Genomic DNA, 21,094 nt, shown 5'->3' on the forward strand with positions numbered 1-21,094 from the left:
TAATGAAAACACAGACACAACATATCGGAATCTATGGGACACACTGAAAGCAGTTCTAAGAGGAAAATTCATTGCTTGGAGTTCATTCCTTAAAAAAAGAAAAAAACCAACAAATAAATGATCTCATACTTCATCTCAAAATCCTAGAAAAAGAAGAGTAAAACAACAGCAAAAGAAGTAGAAGGCAAGAAATAATTAAAATCAGAGCTGAAATTAATGAAATCGAAACAAAAGAAACAATTGAAAAAATTGACAAAACTAAAAGTTGGTTCTTTGAAAAGATAAATAAAATTGACAGACCCTTAGCCATGCTAGCAAAGAGAAGAAGAGAGAGAACTCAAATTACTAGCATACGGGATGAAAAAGGCAAGATCACGACAGACACTTCAGAAATACAGAAGATAATCAGAAATTATTTTGAATCTTTATACTCCAATAAAATAGAAGATAGTGAAGGCATCGATAAATTTCTTAAGTCATATAATCTGCCCAGATTGAGTCAAGAGGATATAGACAACCTAAACAGACCAATATCAATTGAGGAAATAGAAGAAACCATCAAAAGATTACCATCTAAGAAAAGCCCAGGACCGGAGGGGTATACAGCAGAGTTTTACAAAACCTTTAAAGAGGAACTAATACCAATACTTTTCAAGCTATTTCAGGAAATAGAAAAAGAGGGAGAACTTCCAAATTCATTCTATGAGGCCAACATCACCCTGATTCCGAAACCAGACAAAGACGCTTCAAAGAAAGAAAACTACAGACCAATATCTCTAATGAACCTAGATGCAAAAATACTCAATAAAATTATGGCAAATCGAATACAAAAACATATCAGAAAAATTGTGCACCATGATCAAGTAGGATTGATCCCTGGTATGCAAGGCTGGTTCAATATACGGAAACCAATAAATGTTATTCACCACATCAATAGACTTAAAAATAAGAACTATATGATCATCTCGATAGATGCGGAAAAAGCATTCGACAAAGTACAGCATCCGTTTATGTTCAAAACTCTCGAAAAACTAGGGATAACAGGAACATACCTCAACATTGTAAAAGCAATTTATGCTAAGCCTCAGGCTAGCATCATTCTGAATGGAGAAAAATTGAAGGCATTCCCTCTAAAATCTCGTACAAGACAGGGATGCCCTCTCTCACCACTTCTGTTCAACATAGTTCTCAAAACACTGGCCAGAGCAATTAGACAGACGAAAGAAATTAAAGGCATAAAAATAGGAAAAGAAGAACTTAAATTATCACTATTTGCAGATGACATGATTCTATACCTAGCAGACCCAAAAGGGTCTACAAAGAAACTATTAGAGCTAATAAATGAATTCAGCAAAGTGGCAGGTTATAAAATCAACACGCATAAATCAAAGGCATTCCTGTATATCAGTGACAAATCCTCTGAAATGGAAACGAGGACAACCACTCCGTTCACAATATCCTCAAAAAGAATAAAATACTTGGGAATCAACCTAACAAAAGAGGTGAAAGACTTATACAATGAAAACTACAGAACCCTAAAGAGAGAAATTGAAGAAGACCTTAGAAGATGGAAAAATATACCCTGTTCATGGATAGGCAGAACTAACATCATCAAAATGGCGATATTACCAAAAGTTCTCTATAGGTTTAATGCAATGCCAATCAAAATCCCAATGGCATTTCTTGTAGAAATAGAGAAAGCAATCATGAAATTCATATGGAAGAATAAAAGACCCAGAATAGCAAAAACAATACTAAGCAGGAAGTGTGAATCAGGTGGTATAGCGATTCCAGATTTCAAACTATACTACAGAGCAATAGTTACAAAAACAGCATGGTACTGGTACCAAAACAGGCGGGTGGACCAATGGTACAGAATAGAGGACACAGAAACCAACCCACAAAACTACAACTTTCTTATATTTGATAAAGGGGCTAAAAGCATGCAATGGAGGAAGGATAGCATCTTCAACAAATGGTGCTGGGAAAGCTGGAAATCCATATGCAACAAAATGAAACTGAATCCCTTTCTCTCGCCATGCACAACAGTTAACTCAAAATGGATCAAGGAGCTTGATATCAAATCAGAGACACGGCATCTGATAGAAGAGAAAGTTGGCTACGACCTACATGCTGTGGGGTCGGGCTCCAAATTCCTCAATAGGACACCCATAGCACAAGAGTTAACATCTAGAATCAACAAATGGGACTTACTCAAACTAAAAAGTTTTCTCTCAGCAAAAGAAACAATAAGAGAGGTAAATAGGGAGCCTACATCATGGGAACAAATCTTTACTCCTCACACTTCAGATAGAGTCCTAATATCCAGAGTATATAAAGAACTCAGAAAATTAGACAATAAGATAACAAATAATCCCATCAACAAATGGGCCAAGGACTTGAACAGACACTTCTCAGAGGAGGACATACAATCAATCAATAAGTACATGAAAAAATGCTCACCATCTCTAGCAGTCAGAGAAATGCAAATCAAAACCACCCTAAGATACCATCTCACTCCAGTAAGATTGGCAGCCATTACAAAGTCAAACAACAATAAGTGCTGGTGAGGATGTGGGGAAAAGGGTACACTTGTACATTGTTGGTGGGACTGCAAATTGGTGCAGCCAATTTGGAAAGCAGTATGGAGATTTCTTGGAAAGCTGGGAATGGAACCACCATTTGACCCAGCTATCCCCCTTCTCGGTCTATTCCCTAAAGACCTAAAAAGAGCATGCTACAGGGACACTGCTACATCGATGTTCATAGCAGCACAATTCACAATAGCAAGACTGTGGAACCAACCTAGATGCCCTTCAATAGACGAATGGATAAAAAAAATGTGGCATTTATACACAATGGAGTATTACTCTGCATTAAGAAATGACAAAATCATAGAATTTGGAGAGAAATGGATGGCATTAGAGCAGATTATGCTAAGGGAAGCTAGCCAAGGCCTAAAAAACAAATGCCAAATGTCTTCTTTGATATAAGGAGAATAACTAAGAACAGACTAGGGAAGAAGAGTACGAGAAGAAGACCATCATTAAACAGGATTGAGAGGTGGGAGGGAAAGGGAGAGAGAAGGGAAATTGCATGGAAATGGAACGAGACCCTCAGGGTTATACAAAATTACATACAAGAGGAAGTGAGGGGAAAGGGAAAAATAATACAAGGGGGAGGAATGAATTTACAGTAGTTGGGGTAGAGAGAGAAGAGGGGAGGGGAGGGGAAGGGAGGGCGGATAGTAGAGGATAGGAAAGGCAGCAGAATACAACAGACACTAGGATGGCAATATGTAAATCAATGGAAGTGTAAATGATGTGATTCAGCAATCTGTATACGGGGTAAAGTTGGGAGTTCAAAACCCGCTTGAATCAAACTGTGAAATATGATGTATTAAGAACTGTGTAAGGTTTTGAACGACCAACAATAAAAAAAAAAGAAAATTGAGAAATCATGAGCTCTTTGGAAAGTAATAAAATAAAAAGCAATATTAGCATTGTCAGGAATTTAAGCAATAAATATATTCTCTTAAAAATAATGGAGGAATAGAAGGGAAATTGCATGGAAATGGAAGGTGATCCTCAGGGTTATACAAAATTACATACAAGAGGAAGTGAGGGGTAAGGGAAGAATAATACAAGTGGAAGAAATGATTTACAGTAGAGGGGGTAGAGAGAGAAGAGGGGAGGGGAGGGGAGGGGAAGGGGGATAGTAGAGGATAGGAAAGGCAGCAGAATACAACAGACACTAGAATGGCAATGTGTAAATCAATGGAAGTGTAAATGATGTGATTCAGCAATCTGTATACGGGGTAAAAATGGGAGTTCATAACCCACTTGAATCAAACTGTAAAATATGATATATCAAGAACTATGTAATGTTTTGAATGACCAACAATAAAAAAATTAAAAAATTAAAAAAATAATAAAATAAAGAAAAATTCAATAACAAATGACCTAATATTACACCTCAAAGTCCCATAAAAAGAAGAACAAATCAACAACAACAACAACAAAAAAAAAGCAGTAGAAAACAGGAAATAATTAAAAGCAGAGCTGAAATCAATGAAATTGAAACAGTTAAAAAATTCACAAAACAAAAAGTTGGTTCTTTGAAAAAAATAAATAAAATTGATACACTTAACCATGCTAATGAAGAGAAGGAGAGAGAAAACTCAAATTACTAACATCTGTGATGAAAAATGAAAAATAATAAACAATACAAAAATACAGGAAATAATTTTTAAAATATTTTAAAAATTTGTACTCCAATAAAATTGAAAATATAAAGACATTAGCAGATTTTAGGATAATGTGATTTGCCCAAACTAAATCAGAATAATATACACAAATTGAAGAGCAATTTCAAGCAATGAAATAGAAGATCTCATCAGAATCCTAACAATCAAGAAAAGTCCAAGACCAGATGAATACACAGCTAAATTCTACAAGATCTTGAAAGAAGAATACCAAATATACTCAAATTTCATGAAATAGAAAAAGAGGGAGCACTTCCAAATTCATTTTATGAGGCCAATATCACCCTGATTCCAAAATCAGACAAAGACACATCAAACAAACAAACAAACAACTTCAGAACAATATCTCTAATGAACATAGATGCAAAAATTCTTAATAAAATTCTGGCAAATCAAATGCAAAAACATAACAAAATGATAGTGCACCAAAATCAAGTGGGGTTCATCCCCTGGATGCAAAGCTGGTTCAACATATGGAAATCAATAAGTGTAATTTATCACATCAATAGACTTAAAGATAAGAATCATATTATCATCTCAATAGGTACAGAAAAAGCATTTGACAAAACACAGCACCCTTGATGTAGGGCATGATGTAACATGTGGGGCATATTGCATCAGAAAGGAGAAAACCTAACTTGATGTAGGGCATGCAACATGTGGGGCATGTTGCATCAGAAAAGAGGAAACCTAACTCTACCTGCTTCCCAGTCCTGGGGCAACATGTGGCTAAGATATCGCCTGGCAATCAGCCAGAAGGCATTGCTGTGAGTGTGACAAACAATCAGACCACCTCTAGGATAGACTCAGAACCCTTCCATCCTTGTGGACAGCTCCTGTCCCCATTAAGGCCTGTAAGATGGGTGTACATGTGAACTCTCCCCACCCTGCTGACCTTTATCCTGATTGGCTCCTGTACATTATATTAGCTGTGTGTGTTTTCTCAATAAACTGAGATCCTTCTTTGACTGGTCTCCCTGACTTGTGTGATTGTCCTCCTGCAAGGGAGGGCTGGGGCAGGCGGTCAGTTGACCCTTTCTTTTCTTGGTTCATCTTGGTCAGAGCATGCTCTCCCCAATCTCTCCCGTAGGTCAGGAGGGAACGAGGGGCTAAAAACCCCCATACCCTTCATGTTCAAAACACTAGAAAAACTAGGGATAACAGGAACATATTTCAACATCTTAAAAGCTATCTATGCTAAGCTCCAGGCTAAAATCATTCCAAATGGAGAAAAAATTGGAAGCATTCCCACTAAAAACTGGAACAAGACAGGGATGCCTTATTTCATCCTTCTATTTAACATAGTTCTGAAACTCTAGCCAGAGTAATTAGATGAAAGAAATTAAAAGGATACCAAAAGGAAACAAACAACTCAATCTATCACTATTTGCCAATGACATGATTCTATAACTAGAGGATCCCAAAAAATTCCATAAGAAAACTTCTAGAATAAATAAATTCAACAAAGTAGCAAGTTATAAAATCAACACCCATAAATCAGTCTTTCTGTACATCAATGACAAATCCACTGAAAGAGAAACTAGTAAATCTAGCCCATTTACAGTAGCCTCAAAAAAAAAAAAAGAATACTTGGAAATTGACATAATGAAAGAAGTGAAAGATCTCTAATATGAAAACTACAGAATGCTAAAGAATGAAATTAAATAATACCTTAGAGGATGGAATGATCTCCATTGTTCCTGGGTAAGCAGAATAATATTATCAAAATGACCATACTACCAAAAGCACTATACAGATTTAATGCAATTCCAATCAAAACCCAATGGCATTCCTCATAGAAATAGCAAAAGCAGTCAGGAAACTCATCTGGAAAAATAAGAGACCCAGAATAGCCAAAGCAATCCTTAGGAAGAAGAATGAGGCAGGTAAGAAGAGTAAGCATCATTATACCAGACCTTAAACTATACTACAGAGCAATAGTAACAACAATGGCATGGTATTGGCACCAAAATAGAGTTGTAGAAAAATGGTACAGAATAGAGGACACAGAGACAAACCATATATACAGCTATCTTATATTAGACAAAGGTGCCAAAAACATATATTGGAGAAAATATAGCCTCTTCAACAAATGGTGCTGGGAAAACTGGAATCCATATGCATCAAAATAAAATTAAATCCCTATCTCTCACCATGCACAAAACTCAACTCAAAGTAGATCAAGGATGTAGGAATTAGACCAGAGACCCCCGAGCCTAACAGAAGAAAAATTAGGCCCAAATATTCATAACATCTGTGTAGGTCCTGACTTCCTTAGCAAGATTCCAATAGCACAGGAAATAAATCAAGAATCAATACATAAGGTGAATTCAAACTAAAAAACTTCTTCTCATCAAAAGAAACTATCAGTGAGGTGAATTGAGAACCTACAGAATGGGAGCCAATTTTTAACACACAGGGATCAGATAAAGCACTAGTCTCTAGGATGTATAAAGAACTCAAAAATCTTAACACACACACACACACACACACACACACACAGTAATAAATAATTCAATCAATAAATGGGCCAAGTAACTGAACAGAAACTTCTCAGAAGATGATATACACTTAATCAACAAATATATGAAAAAATGTTCAACATCTCTAGAAATTATAGAAATGTGAATCAAAACCACTTTAAGATTTCATCTCACTCTAGTCAGAGTGGCAGCTATTAAGAATGCAAACAACAGTAAGTATTAGGGAAAATGTGGAGAAAAAGCACAATTATACCTAGCTGGTGGGACTGCAAATTGGTGCAACCAATATGGAAAGAAGTATGAAGATTCCTTGGAAAAATTTGAATGGAACCACAATTTGACCCAGCTGTCCCACTCTTTGGTCTATATCCAAAGGACTTAAAAACTTCATAGTACAGGGATGCAGGCACATCAGTGTTTATAGAAGTGTAATTCACAATAGCTAAATTGTGGAACCAAACTAGATGCCTTTCAGTAGATGAACAGAAAAAGAAAATGTGGAAATGAGATGGACATCATTTATTCTAAGTACATATATGAAGATAGGAATGGTGTGACTCTACTTTGTGTACAACCAGAGACATGAAAATTTGTGCTCTATGTGTATACTATGAATTGAAATGAATTTTGCAATCATATATACCAAATTAGAATAAATAAAATTTTTAAAAGATATACTTTAAAATATCTATCACAGGTATTTCTTAAAATGACCTTTTAAAAATATTGTTGTGCTTTTAGGGTTAAGTTATCTAAATACTGGAATTACAATTGTCTGCAACAGAATTGAATAAGGCATCCTCAAATCCATTTAGACTCAGGATGATCATTTGTGACATAAAAATAAAATAAAAATGGATAACTGGAAATAGAATGTGGAATTTTATTTGTGTGTTTTTCTGTTTTGTACTTATAAAGTGATTATATTTTTTTACTCTTGTTTTTTTTCCATTAGCCCACTCTTATATTCAAGTCACAGCATGCAATAAAGATGGAAAATTATGAAGTCATTGTAAACACAGTATGACTCCTTTAAAAATATTTGTGAAAATTGGAGTAATATACTGTTTTATCCAACAAGACATGAGATGGTGCTTTCTGTATTAGAAAATGCATAATCAGGTGTTGCCATTCATCTCTAAAACTCCTGTTGAATCTAAGGCAAGTCATTAATGTGTTTATTTATAGTATTCACAGTTTGATTTGATTTTATTTGTTTCAACTGACATTTTAGAGGTCAAATGCATGACTTGATTAGTTCATTGTAGATGTACACAGTGAATCTCTCATTTCTATTTACCAAATAGCAGTTCAATTTGTTTATTTTAATCAACAACTCTTTGCACTGTGCAAATAATGCCTCAAAAAATGCACTAAGATTGTTGTGTATTAACTAAAACACTTTTGCTGGGAAAGTAACTGATTATAGCATGTTTTCATGCCAGGCTGGTACCAGACCTAAAACCTGAGAAACCCAACCAGCTTCCTTGATCTTCAGTGTCAAAACTTTAGCTATCTTAGTGGAGCTTCAAGTGGAAAGAACAGAGGAAGAGACCATATTGAGACAAAGATGCCTAAAAACTACTGGGAGGAAGAGGTAAATAAAATACAATTGTTGACTCTATCAAGGTTCCAGACAATTTACCAGCTCAATCCAGCTGCTTCTATCACCACCAGCCAGACATGCAAATGAACCCCTATTTTAATCCAGCATAGGCTAAAGGATTCAGAAAAATAAAATCATTTTTTTCCTTAAGGCAATAAATTTTAGAAAAATTTGTTTCAGAGGAAAAATTAACCAAATTAGCAATTGTTATAAAAAATGGAGTGTTGCTACTGCATATATGTGTTCTTAATGAAATTGGGCAGTTAACAAAGGTTTAAGAGTAGACTATAGGTAAAGGCTGGAAAGGCAGGGAGGAAGTAGGGAGGAATTTGCCATGAATGGATGAAGGAAAGAGATTTGAGTTATATACTGCAATAAAATTAATTATATTATTCTCTGCCATATCAGAAGCAATGGGGTACTTAATGAAATTGTGAACTTGGCTCATCAGATTCCCAGGAAGATTATGAAAGTGTCAAATAATTTCTTTAGTTGCTTCTAATTAGATATGGAAGGAGAGACCTGAACTAAAGAATAAAAATTGTCTTCATAGTAGAGAACAGATACTGCTAGTTAAATCTGATCTTGTGGTCAAGGTCATACAAGACCTTTTGTTAAGATGTCAGAGAAGGTTGAATTAGTGTCTTATAGATCTTCTCCATGAGACAAGGGGGTTCATAGTGTTTCCAAAGTATATGAGCAATATGTTTTGTAGACATCAGGAACAATGTAATAATGTTTCTAACAACTCAGTGAGTATTGCCCCAAAATGTCCCAACCAACTGAAGTAGAGAGTTGTGTCCTTCAGAGGTCTGTGTCTGTGTTTTATTTCTCCTCTAATGGAGTCAATTATAATCAAATACATGGAACACTGCAATGTTTTAAAAGTAATTATATCTCTTGGATTAAAAAGGATACACTAATTTAAAAATGAAATGAAGCTCGTATACTGAAAACTACTATGGGCAGGACACAGGTGTAGAAACATTTTCATTTGCAATGAAAAATAACTTTCATGATAAATGAAGAAAGACTTAGAGGAAAGAACTCATAACTCAGAATTTAGAGGATGTAGCAAAGAAACATGATGAGTAATAAATGAGTATTAATCGAGGACCCAGGTCTGGCTGGACTCTATCTAGGAGTTTGCCTATAATATACCTACTTTTGGTTATTTTTATTATGGCAGTATCTTTTGAAGCCAATTTATCCCTTTCTCCTCCTGTTTATTGGCTATATTGAAAACAGATTGTCTTTTTTTATTTTTCAAAAATTCCTCAGATTAAGACAAGCTGTACTAGAGGAATCTTTTCCATTCCTGGAATTAACTTAGATAGTGATGGACTGCATCTCAAGTTCCAGTGTGAGGCCATAAATCATGTGATCAAGCTTTTGAGCAGCCTGAAGGATGAACATATATTTTTATTTTGGAAAGATATAAATCATTCAGGATGAGAGGGGAGACTATGGTTGGCTGTTATATTAGTGTACCCCAGTGAACCATAAGTCCTACATTCAAGCCTTTATGCAGAACTAAAACCTTAAAACTGGATTTGGCTTGTGTGACTTACTTTAACAAATACAATGCAGTGAAAGTAAAGCTTGCAATTTTTGTATTCAACACCAAAGGAGACCTAGCAATTTTAGACAGCACTAGAGCTAAAAGGAACAGACTTAAATGGTAAACATAAGATTAAAAAGCTGATAGAAGAGAAAAGAATATCTTTGTGACTTCGGTTTTAGCAAAGATATATTAGAAATAACAGTACATGCACTATAAATAAAAGCATGATAGATTGAAATTCGTCAGAATTAGACTGCCTTCTCTCAAATTCTGTTTAAGTTCCATCAGGTAAAGACCTTAGGAGTCATCACGCCCATGCTTACAACAAGCAGAAAAACCAAACTCAAAGTCCACATTTTTCCCCAGGCCATTCAGGAAGGGAGATTATAAGGCAACACAGTATCCTAAAATTTGGAGAGGTGGCAAATACAAATAAAGCCACCAAATTCAGCCTAACTATAGAAGCCATTGGACTAAAAAACTGTCAGAAAACACTTAAAGAACATTTTTACTGAGGCTTGATTGTAAATAAGCTTCAGAGTAAGGAACTTTGTCAGTTTTGTAGGAATAGGGGAGCTTTCTTGGCTTTTATCTCTAGAAAACTGACCATTTTCTCAATGTGAAAAACAGAAAAATTAGAACTTGTCTCTTTGGTATGGGGAGAAAAAGAAACAACTGGAATACAACACTACTCTCCTGACAAAAATACTCCATCAGGGGCCTGGAGTTGTGGCTCAGAGGTAGAGCACTTGCCTAACATATGTGAGGCATTGGGTTCGATCCTCAGCACCACATAAAAATAAAATAAAGCTATTGTGTCCACCTATAACTAAAAAATAAATATTAAAAAATACTTCTTCAAAATCTTACCTTGTGTAAGCAGAAGAGCAATTATCCAGCTCCAACTTCCTCTATTCCTGGCACATCTTCCTCTATTCATCTATAGGGGAAGAACAGGGGAAAAAAAATTAAGACATTCAGTGTCCAATTATTTTCTCTTATGATTACGTGGTATTTTTAAAATTTCCAGATTTGTGGAGCAAAAGTCTATCACTAAATGCCTAGGTGGCATTTTTCCAGGACAACAGTACACAAGCAGTTGATTAAAAAGGGAGAAGTCCATTGAAGGAGAGCAACAGCTGAAACGCAACAGAATTGGGTTAGTGTCTATTAGTTTATGAATAGCTTTAAACCTATCTGACATTAAAATATCATTTATCTTGGAGTCACAAGTGTAATATTGGAGTAAGGATACTCTGAAAAGCATCTCCTCTACATCGAGACCACAATGAGACCACTTGATTTAATCATTAAAAAAAAATGCGTCTACAATCTAGCTTAACTGTCTTGAAAGAATGTCACAAAGTACCTAAGTGCAGCTTGTTGAGTGTGATGTGATCCACATTTGTGCTATTATATTTTTTATATTACCTACTTATTTTTTAATTTTTTTCTTTATACCACTCATGTACATACTTTTTAAAGGGAACTGTAAAGAAGGGAGGAGCTGAACTGCATATGAGAAAGAATTAAGTGGTAGCTCTAACAGAGCAGAAGAACTTGACTTTACATTTCATCTCTGCTACTTATTAACTATGTGACCTTGGATAAATCAGTTAAACTCCTAAGGGGGCAAAAAATAAAATAGAACAAAACAAACAAACAAACAAAAACTAATATGAGGATCAAAGCCATTAGAAGACTGAGACATTTTTTTTTCAGACAGCTGTTGAATGTTTTCCTCCTCTTGCTTCTGCCTTTGCACCACAAGAAAATAATTTAATTATGGTGGATTGTAGCCAAAGAAGCTACAACAGTCAGACTATTATTTACTCAAAAGACCCAGTGACAACACAGATGAACAAAATAAGGATTTGTAGGAAACTAGCCTCAGGTATCTACAGCTAGAGAAAACACTAACCACAGGTGACTGCTAGACAGATTAACCTAAAACCCTGGAGAAAAGGACTGTTTACCTCAGATCCTGATCCTACTATCCACTCACTATACCCTGTTGGATTTCAACCAAATTTATAAGACATATGAAAGGTCAGGTAAAGTACAGTGTAAAGAGACAGTAGGCATCAGAATTAGATTCAGATATGACACATATTTTAGAGAGAGGGATTCAAATAAACATGATTAACATCTTAAAGATTTAAAAATTAAAAGATGGACACATGAGGAAATGATTCGTAAAATAAATAGATGAAGAATCTAAGAATGAACCAATGAGCACACCTAGTCCACAGTTCTTGGATTCTAACACCATTTCAAACGAATGGAACCAGGTATTATTAGAGAAATGGATGATTATTATAATACTGAAGCAAAAAAAGCAAAATGTGGTACTGAAACCCCTTAATGTAAGGAAGTAAGGGAATCCGGAAAAATATCAACATGAAATAAAGCAGAAAAAAAATACTTTGGTGAGTTATAACAAAGGGATACAGGAGCCAGGTGAAAATGATCAAAATAATCAAAACTGTAGTAATTAAAACAAATGAACAAAAATCAAATGAAGTGGTATTGGATTATATCCTAAGACAGACAGAAAGTGAATATCCATGTTCTTGATTGGATAAATGACTAAAATGGACACATCTCCTTTTCAGAAGAACACAAATAATGTATAGAGATACTCTACCCTCAATAAAGGAGATCATAAATACCACTTCTTCAGAGTGAGCTGTGCACAGTGATTTTCCCTCAAAGTTGAAAGTATGGAAAGAAATGGGAAGAAGTAACTTTAGGTAGAAGGACCTAACATTAACTCAGCCAGTCAATTAAAGTTATACAAAAAGAAACAAACACCAAGGAAATGTGAGCCCACTTTAATAATAATGTATCAATGTTAATTAACTTTAATATATGTACATCTATAAAAGATATTTATAATAGGTTAACAGTAGTTTGAGGTACATACAACTACTCTGAAGTACATTTCAATTTTTTGACTATCATAAAGAAGAGTTTATTTTTAATATAAAAATATATGTATATGTTCTCCTTGAAAGACAATCTTATAAGAATGTGAAAGTACAGGCTGATCTAATACATTTTCAATATATATATATATATATATATATATATATATATATATTTCTACACACACACACTATATAGAAAGAAATATAAAAGAAAAGTAAGAGAAAAAACTAACAAGAGAGTAGACAAATGATATGAATGTTTCACAAAAGTATACATAAAAATGAGGGGGAGAGGACTTGAAAAGATGCTTAAAGTCCTTTGTCATTAGGGAAGTACAACAGAAAATATTGACCAGGATCCATACCAAGTTTTGACAAATATGTAGGAGAGATAAATATATCATAACTAAAAAGAACAAGTTTTTTTAAAAGTAAGAAAATTCCCATATACTAATAATGCAAATGCAAAATGATACATTTGACAAAGAGTATGTCATTTCTTTAATGGTCAAATATATCAATTTATTTCAATTGATCAATTGATTGATTGATATCTATAAAAATATAGATGTCTATTGTGAATCAATTGAAAAATCCCAGCCTTTTTTTTTTTCCTTTTGGTATTGGGATTTACTCCAGGACCTAATACTAAGCATGTGCTCTACCACTGTACTACATCCTAGGACTTACATTCTGACCATTCTACTCTTATGTATATACCTATGAGAAAAGAAAACACACATTCATATGTCCTTCAACTTTGGCCTATGGTGGTACCAGTTTTCCATAATTGCTAGCATTTAGGTATCTCAAAAAAAAATCTCCTAAATAATTTTATTATTCCACACACATCTTTGTGTGAAGTCCTTTTTTTAAGATTCCTGAATTGGGAATTGGCTTCTGCTTCTTGGTATTCTGATTGATACTGTTTCTCTTATAAAATCAAAAGCACATGTCATCATTGGAAGTAATTATTTTTTGCTATATTTATACCTAATAGAGTCCCCAGATTATTATTTTTTCTTTAAGAATGACTTTTTGTTACTTATTAGAATTTAAATGGACTTTAATAATTAGCAAAATAAATATCAATGTTTAATGATATTTAATAGTCATTAAAATAGTTATATATTTTTAATTTTTTTCATTTTTATAGTGCTTTCATTAACTTTTGCACTTGATATTCCCTTGATGAAAATTTACAGTCATATTTATAGTTTTTTAATTATCTCTGAATTAAATTATTTTCTTTCCATTCATTTTGCCCATATGCTCAATAAGGCCCACATCATTGTGTTTCTGAATTTTAATTGTGCCAGAACATCCATTCAATGGTTTATATTCCTGAATAACTTAATATATACATTTTACATATATTTATCTGTAATTAATTATTCAGAAAGATCTTTCTCATTTGGAGAAACTTGGGAGAATATATTACCCTCACACAGCAAAATCACAGGTGACAAACAATGTTACATATCCCATTTTTCTCAAAGTTCTAATATTTTTTCACATGATGCAAATATCTTAGTTTTTTTGTTTTGCTTTTCTTTCCCAAATGTACCACAAGGATCTAAATTTCATAACACTCATTTGAAGGAATCATTGATAATCCTAAACTTAAAGATCTCTGATCTTCCTGCCAAAGACCTATTGATTTCTTCTAGTGTTGGTGTTTTGTGAATCTTCACTTACAAGTCATGAATAGTTGGTAGAATAGTTTGCACCTCTCTTTTTTTTAGCTATACATGAAAGTATCATATATTTTTACATATTATACATAAATGTGGTGCACCTCACTGCAATTCTTTTAAATATTCTTCGTTGTAGATGGACATAATATCTGTATTTTATTTATTTATTTTCATGTGGTGCTGAGGCTCATTCCCAGTGCCTCACACATGCAAGGAAAGAGTTCCACCAATGAGCCACAAACCCAGCCCCTCACTACAATTTTGCTTACATTCTTGTGCTTGATCATGTTGTGGAGTTATACTGATCGTGTATTCATATATGAGCATAGACAAGTTATGTCCAATTCTTTCTAAGGTCTTTCCGATTCCCATCTCCCCTCCTTTCCGTCATTCCCCTTTGTTTAATCCAATGAACTTCTATAACATTCCCTTTCTATCCTCCTTTCCGTGTTTTTGGTTAGCATCCGCATATCAGAGAGAAGGTTCGAACTTTAGTTTTTGGGGGATTGGTTTATTTCACTTTGCATGATGTTTTCCAGCTCCAACCATTTACCATCAAATGACATAATTTCATTCTTTATCATTGGATAATACTTCATTGTGTACATATACCACATTTTCTTTATCCATTCATCTGTTGAAGGGCACCTAGTTTGGTTCCATAGCTTGGCTATTGCGAATTCAGCTGTTATAAACACTGATGTGGCTGCATCACTATAGTATGCCATTATAACTCCTTTTTGTCCAGATTTAATAGGTCGGTAGCCAAAACCCCCCAAAACTCATAGATTATAAGTTTAAATAATTAAAAATGATTTAAAATGCAATAACAGAGAAAATATGAACATAATTATCTCTTGGGATTCTAGAATAGAAGTGAAGGTGTTTATAATGTAGCTCTAAAACTCCTAATGTTTAATTCCAGAAATGAACTATTACTATCTTAAATGGAGTTATGGTAACTTATTGCAATATGCTTTGTACCATATGGAGTTATGGTAATGTGTTAGAATCCTGAAGAAATAAGAATGTGTTTTCAAAACTCTAGTCCATCATTTACATCCTTGAACAAATTATTTTACTTTTGAAAATTTAACTTATGTGTAAAAATGTTGATATTAATGTACATACTTCATTGATCTATTTTAAAAACTAAATTGGACATATGGAATGAAATTAATACCCCAAATTCTTGGTATGGAGTTTAAAACTCCTAGTATTTTGGTCTCTGCCTACCTCCCTAACCATACATTTCTGTAGATACCTTCTTGTTCACACCAAGCCTCCCCTTTACTCAAGAAATATTAATGATTTTTTTTCAGTTTTCTGAGCATAACTTATTTTTCTCTGTCTCTTAGTTCATGTTATTTCCACTGCTTAAAAAGCTCCTTTAAGCAAATTATTCCTGGTGAAGTCTTGTTTCTCCCTTGTTTGTATAATTTTTTTATATCCCATAAACATGAAGGGCAGTCCTTCCTTTGTTTCCCTTTGTTAGTCACGTGTATGAATTAAACAATCCAATTATTAAATCTGTTAAATATAATGATGTATGCATTCATTCTTTCTCATTGCAAGTTCTATCATAGATTACATCTAACTAGAGTGTGCATTTCTAGCCCCTAATACATAAGGAGTGCATAATAAACATCTTATTTGAAATTCTGACTTTATAGATTGATTTTAGCATGTTCTATCTCTTCATATATCCATCAGCATGTGTCTTATTTCCAACGTGGACAAATATTATGACACTATTTCATGGAGATGATTTTTTATTTCATTACATTTCCATTTTTATTTTCAGTATATATTATTTGCCTTCTGTAATTTCAATGATTAATATAAAGGCTTTTAGCTTATTAAAATTTATGTTGATTTTTTTACGCATATACATGTTAAATTAACTTAAATTTGAATGAGGTTACCAGTACATCTTGAGTTTCTACATTAAAAAATGCAGCATAAGTTAGTACATAAATAAACTGAAGCCTAACTTAAGAGTATAACAGACATCATAGCTTCAGTGAGTCCTAAGTAGGCAGGTGTCAGCAATCTACCGGCAATGAACTCATCAAACTCTCACCAGATAAAGCAGACTTCTAGCTGTAGTCAGTCTGGTGGATTCTGTACATTGCTTCTGTATTCAGTGTGTTAAAGTTCACCATTCCAACTGTTAGAGTTCCTTGAAACTCTCTGGGTTCCAAATGCTGTCCACTTTGGAAATCATTATTTGCCAAAACAAATTCTGCTAAATTTCAATTGCCTAAAGTTTTTATTTTCAAATATTTAGTCAAGTAATATGCATAGTTAACAAACAGCATGATTCTCTGACAAGATTTCCACACCCATCCCAGCTTCACCAAAATAAAACTAAAATAACAATAGCTTTACACCCAATTCTACCTCTTATTGTTTACTTAATTTTTTATTGAGAAGATTCTGCTATGCGATTTATTTATTTGTTTATTTATTTGTTTATTTTAATCTAATGCCTGAGATCTTTTCCATTCTTCTCAGAGAAGTTCTTCTTAGAATCCTTGACCACTTTCTGTGCTTTGTTTGAATCAACTGCTTTCCAAACATCTTCTCAATATTAGATTTTTTAAAAAATTATATAATTTATGTTAAAAACACAAATATAAAAAAAATATGTATTCCACAGCTTTGGCTTTCTTTGTGTGCATATATTTTTTCCTTTTTAAAAATTTTTATTGGTACATTATAATTATACAGAGTAATGGGATTCCTTATACCAGATACATACATGCACATAACATAATTTTCTCAATCTCAACCCTAGTATCTTCCCTTTTCCTCCTTTTCCCCTTCTCCTGATCTGCTTTCTTTATGATACTGATTTTCCTTCAATTACTATCATTATTAATTCAACTAGTGCATTATAATTATATATGTATGTGTGTGTGTGTAAATCATTTTCTTTCAGAAATATCAATGGGTTATACCTTTGTATCTACATGTATGTGTGTATAGTTGTTCTTCACTATGCTAGGTACTCAATGTGCCCTTTCATTGTAAACATGCATGTGTTTCCTCTGCTCTAAAAGTGATCAGCATTTACTAATCATGGCCACCATGAGCATGTGTAGTCCCCTGGTGGGAAAAAAAATACAAGTCTTTAGCAAAACAACTAAACATTTACTCAAAAATTTAGTTATGTACACATCTTCTTTTGGCCCATTGAGTACCAATAGTTTATATGAAAATTCCCATTTTCACTGCTTTTTTCAGGCTTAGTTTCTAAGCATTCATGTTGAATTTTGTTACTGGATTTTGTCTAAGAATGTGAAATAACATCAATTTTCTTTTATTATATATGTATAAACACACACACACACACACACACACACACACACACATATATATATATATATGTCTCTCTCTATATATATATATAGAGAGAGAGAGAGAGAGAGAGATTGATTCTATGTTAGACTCATGAGAGATAAGGACTCATAAGAGGAATAAAGCCTCACAAACTTTATTGTCAGCATCTATGCAGATAGTTTTTCTTCCTTCCTTCCTTCCTTCCTTCCTTCCTTCCTTCCTTCCTTCCTTCCTTCCTTCCTTCCTTCCTTCCTTCCTTCCTTCCTTTCTTTCTTTCTTTCTTTCTTTCTTTCTTTCTTTCTGGACTATCAATTGGGAGAATATGGCAGTTTTTATGCTAGTGCATATCCAACCATCCTAGAGATTATTTTCTTACATAGTATCTTTATTTTATTTCTTCAGATGTGACTCATAAAATTTTGTTGTGTCCCAGAGTGAGGGTTTACGAAAAAGTTCAGGTGTGTTGAAGACAAAATGTCAGTTATTACACAGCTCTGGAGATTAGATTTCTGACACTTGGGGTTTGGTGTTCTTGCTGTTGCTGCTAATGTTGTTAGTTCTGTTTGTTTGCTGGCTTTTCTAAACTGATATCACAGTCTATGTTTTGTAAATGTGCAGCTATGGAAGTGTTTGTTCATTTAAGTTACTGACCGGATGATGATTGGACGTATTCTCTAAATGCCTTCAACAGTGTCTTCTGCTCTTTTCCAAGTCCTTACTGTGGGTTGCATGGCCTACCTGCTTCATTCTTGCAGTTGACAAATCTAACACAACCCTTGCTTGCTGCTTTTGTAGGATCTAAAGTCAGTCAGCAGTGAGAGATTGGTTCCCTCTCAGATCTTTCTTGGATATGGGTACAAGTCAACATATGCATTCATCCTTGTCGATTCCCAGGAATGTGGTAAAGATTTTCAGTGTTTCCTCTGCGCTTCTTATTTTCCAGCTCTTCCTTTTATGTTTTTGCCCAGAATTTTGTTTGAACCAACTAGTATCACAGTCCTAGGTACCTGTGATGAGACACTATTGGCACTGATAAGTTTTGACAAATATCCTGGATATAGGGATTTTCCTTTGAAATCAAATGCCAGTTAATAAAATAATGGTATCCTGATAATTGAACAAAGAGGCATGAGACACACTGTAATAATGACAACTATCTGAGGTTGTTATGGGCTGATTTGAAAGTTAAGTCAGGCTGTCTCCATTCTTCTCAGACATCTCACCCTGTGTGGGGAATTGGACCCCCTTCCTGTAAAAGGCCACTCACATAGGAGCTGAAACCCTCAAACATGTGAGTAGTGACCACATTGTCTTTAAATTATGGAGCTATTCTGAATAGATACAACAAATGTGAATTCTAAGAATATTCTGTTATTTGGTTCTTTCTACAATTAAGACTTATGATTGTAGTTGCCTCACCCACACCTTTTTATTGTGTTTTTTTTTTTCTGTTTAAATGGCCCCTCAACCTGTATTCAGTGTCTTAAGCTGCAGAACTATTTGCTTTGTGCTCTCTTGGCATTGGCCAGAATGAATCCTTTGTCTTGTCTTCAAAAAGACCTAAAGTTTTATTTGGAATTTTTGAAGTGAGCCTTAACAAGGTAGGATTATTTGAAAAGTTCCAAATGCAGTCTGTTTCTTTCAAGCCATGTAAAACTGCTGGTTTTCAAAGCAGTCACAGAGATACAGGGAAGGAGATGAGAATAAGCCAAGAATAAATGCTAAAAATCATTCTACTGCCCTTTAGGTCTATTTTCTGGAGTAAACACTCATTGGATTGTTCAAATCCTTTGGTTAATTTCCAAAGTCCTGGAAATGTTGCTAGTATTTTTCTTGTTTTTCTAGAGAAGGGAACTTCTGTAAGTCCTCTGTCACCCTGGATGGCTTGCTCTCATAACTTCTTGATTTGAGTAGTTTTCTAGAAGGGCTATCATTTGGAATTAGCATTCTCATTTAATTTATTTCCAAAAAGCCTATAGGGATTAATATACCATTAGGAGAATGTGAGAATGGCCATCTTTCACTGCACAGACAAATTGGAATATTTCAAAACTGTTTTACAGAGATTGAAGATGGTGAATTAAATGAAGTCTGCATACCTATACTTGCTACATGATTGGGGATTCAAGCAATGGGAGCACTATTTGTCAGCATAGTGGGTGAAAGAAAGTTTTCTAAAATTCAATATTGGAGAGCGTCTTAGAGACTCAGAAATTTGGGTGCATTGGACAAGAAAGAAAGTACATTGTCATTGAGCTGGTTGTGGCAGCAGCAGTGGCAGCCCTGCTGCTTTACCACAGAGGGGAAGTATAACACACAGGCAGAAGCACATCGGACAGATTTGGTCTGAAAGAACATGTAGATCAGAAAAGCAGCATGAATTTAGCTGATCCACAAGCTGCACTGCAAACTGGTATTTGAAAGGTGCTTTGTGTTTCTCAACTGGCCACGAAGATCAGCATCTGCCAGGATCTAGGGTTGTTTTTGCTGTTGACAGTTGTTGAATTGTTGACCCCATCATTCCTTTATTTATTTATTTATTTATGGTAAAAATTGGTGTTTTAGATGTTACAGCATGCATTGGATATGTATTTTAATGGTGTATATTTTTTGTATCAGTTGTTGCTATTGTTTGATTCCCCTCTCTTTGAGGTGCTGATAACCTACAGGAACACTACAGGTTCACAGGGTAGAGACTCTGCTACTAAACAAAATTCAGACAAAAGATGGATACCTAGCTCAACATACAAATTAATGACACTCAAATTTCAAGTATACTTTAATACAAAGGATAGAGAGACATAAAACCCAAACTAATGACCAGACCCTAAAGAGGAATGGCTATGGGTGGGCCTTCAGTTTTTACTTTCAGACATCTATGGCTAATACAAAAACAGAAATATTAATACAAAGGCTGTGGATACCACACCTATGTAAGGGTCTCAATCTAGATAACTCTAAGACACTTTAAAAGAAGTGCTATGCCATAAAAAGTCCCACACATAAATTTGAAGAGAAATATATCCCAACTGATGCATAAAACCCAACAGAGGAATATGAAAAACATGTAAAAACAATGTCACATGTTGCCTCCTAAATTTTATAATTCACCAGCAACTGACCCCAGAGATATTCAAATGAATGAAATATAAGATAAGAATTCAAAAGAATGATTATAGAATGATTGATAAATTTCCATAAAACA

The sequence above is a fragment of the Ictidomys tridecemlineatus genome, chromosome 8, assembly GCF_052094955.1.
Source record: "Ictidomys tridecemlineatus isolate mIctTri1 chromosome 8, mIctTri1.hap1, whole genome shotgun sequence".
Classification (NCBI taxonomy): domain Eukaryota; kingdom Metazoa; phylum Chordata; class Mammalia; order Rodentia; family Sciuridae; genus Ictidomys; species Ictidomys tridecemlineatus.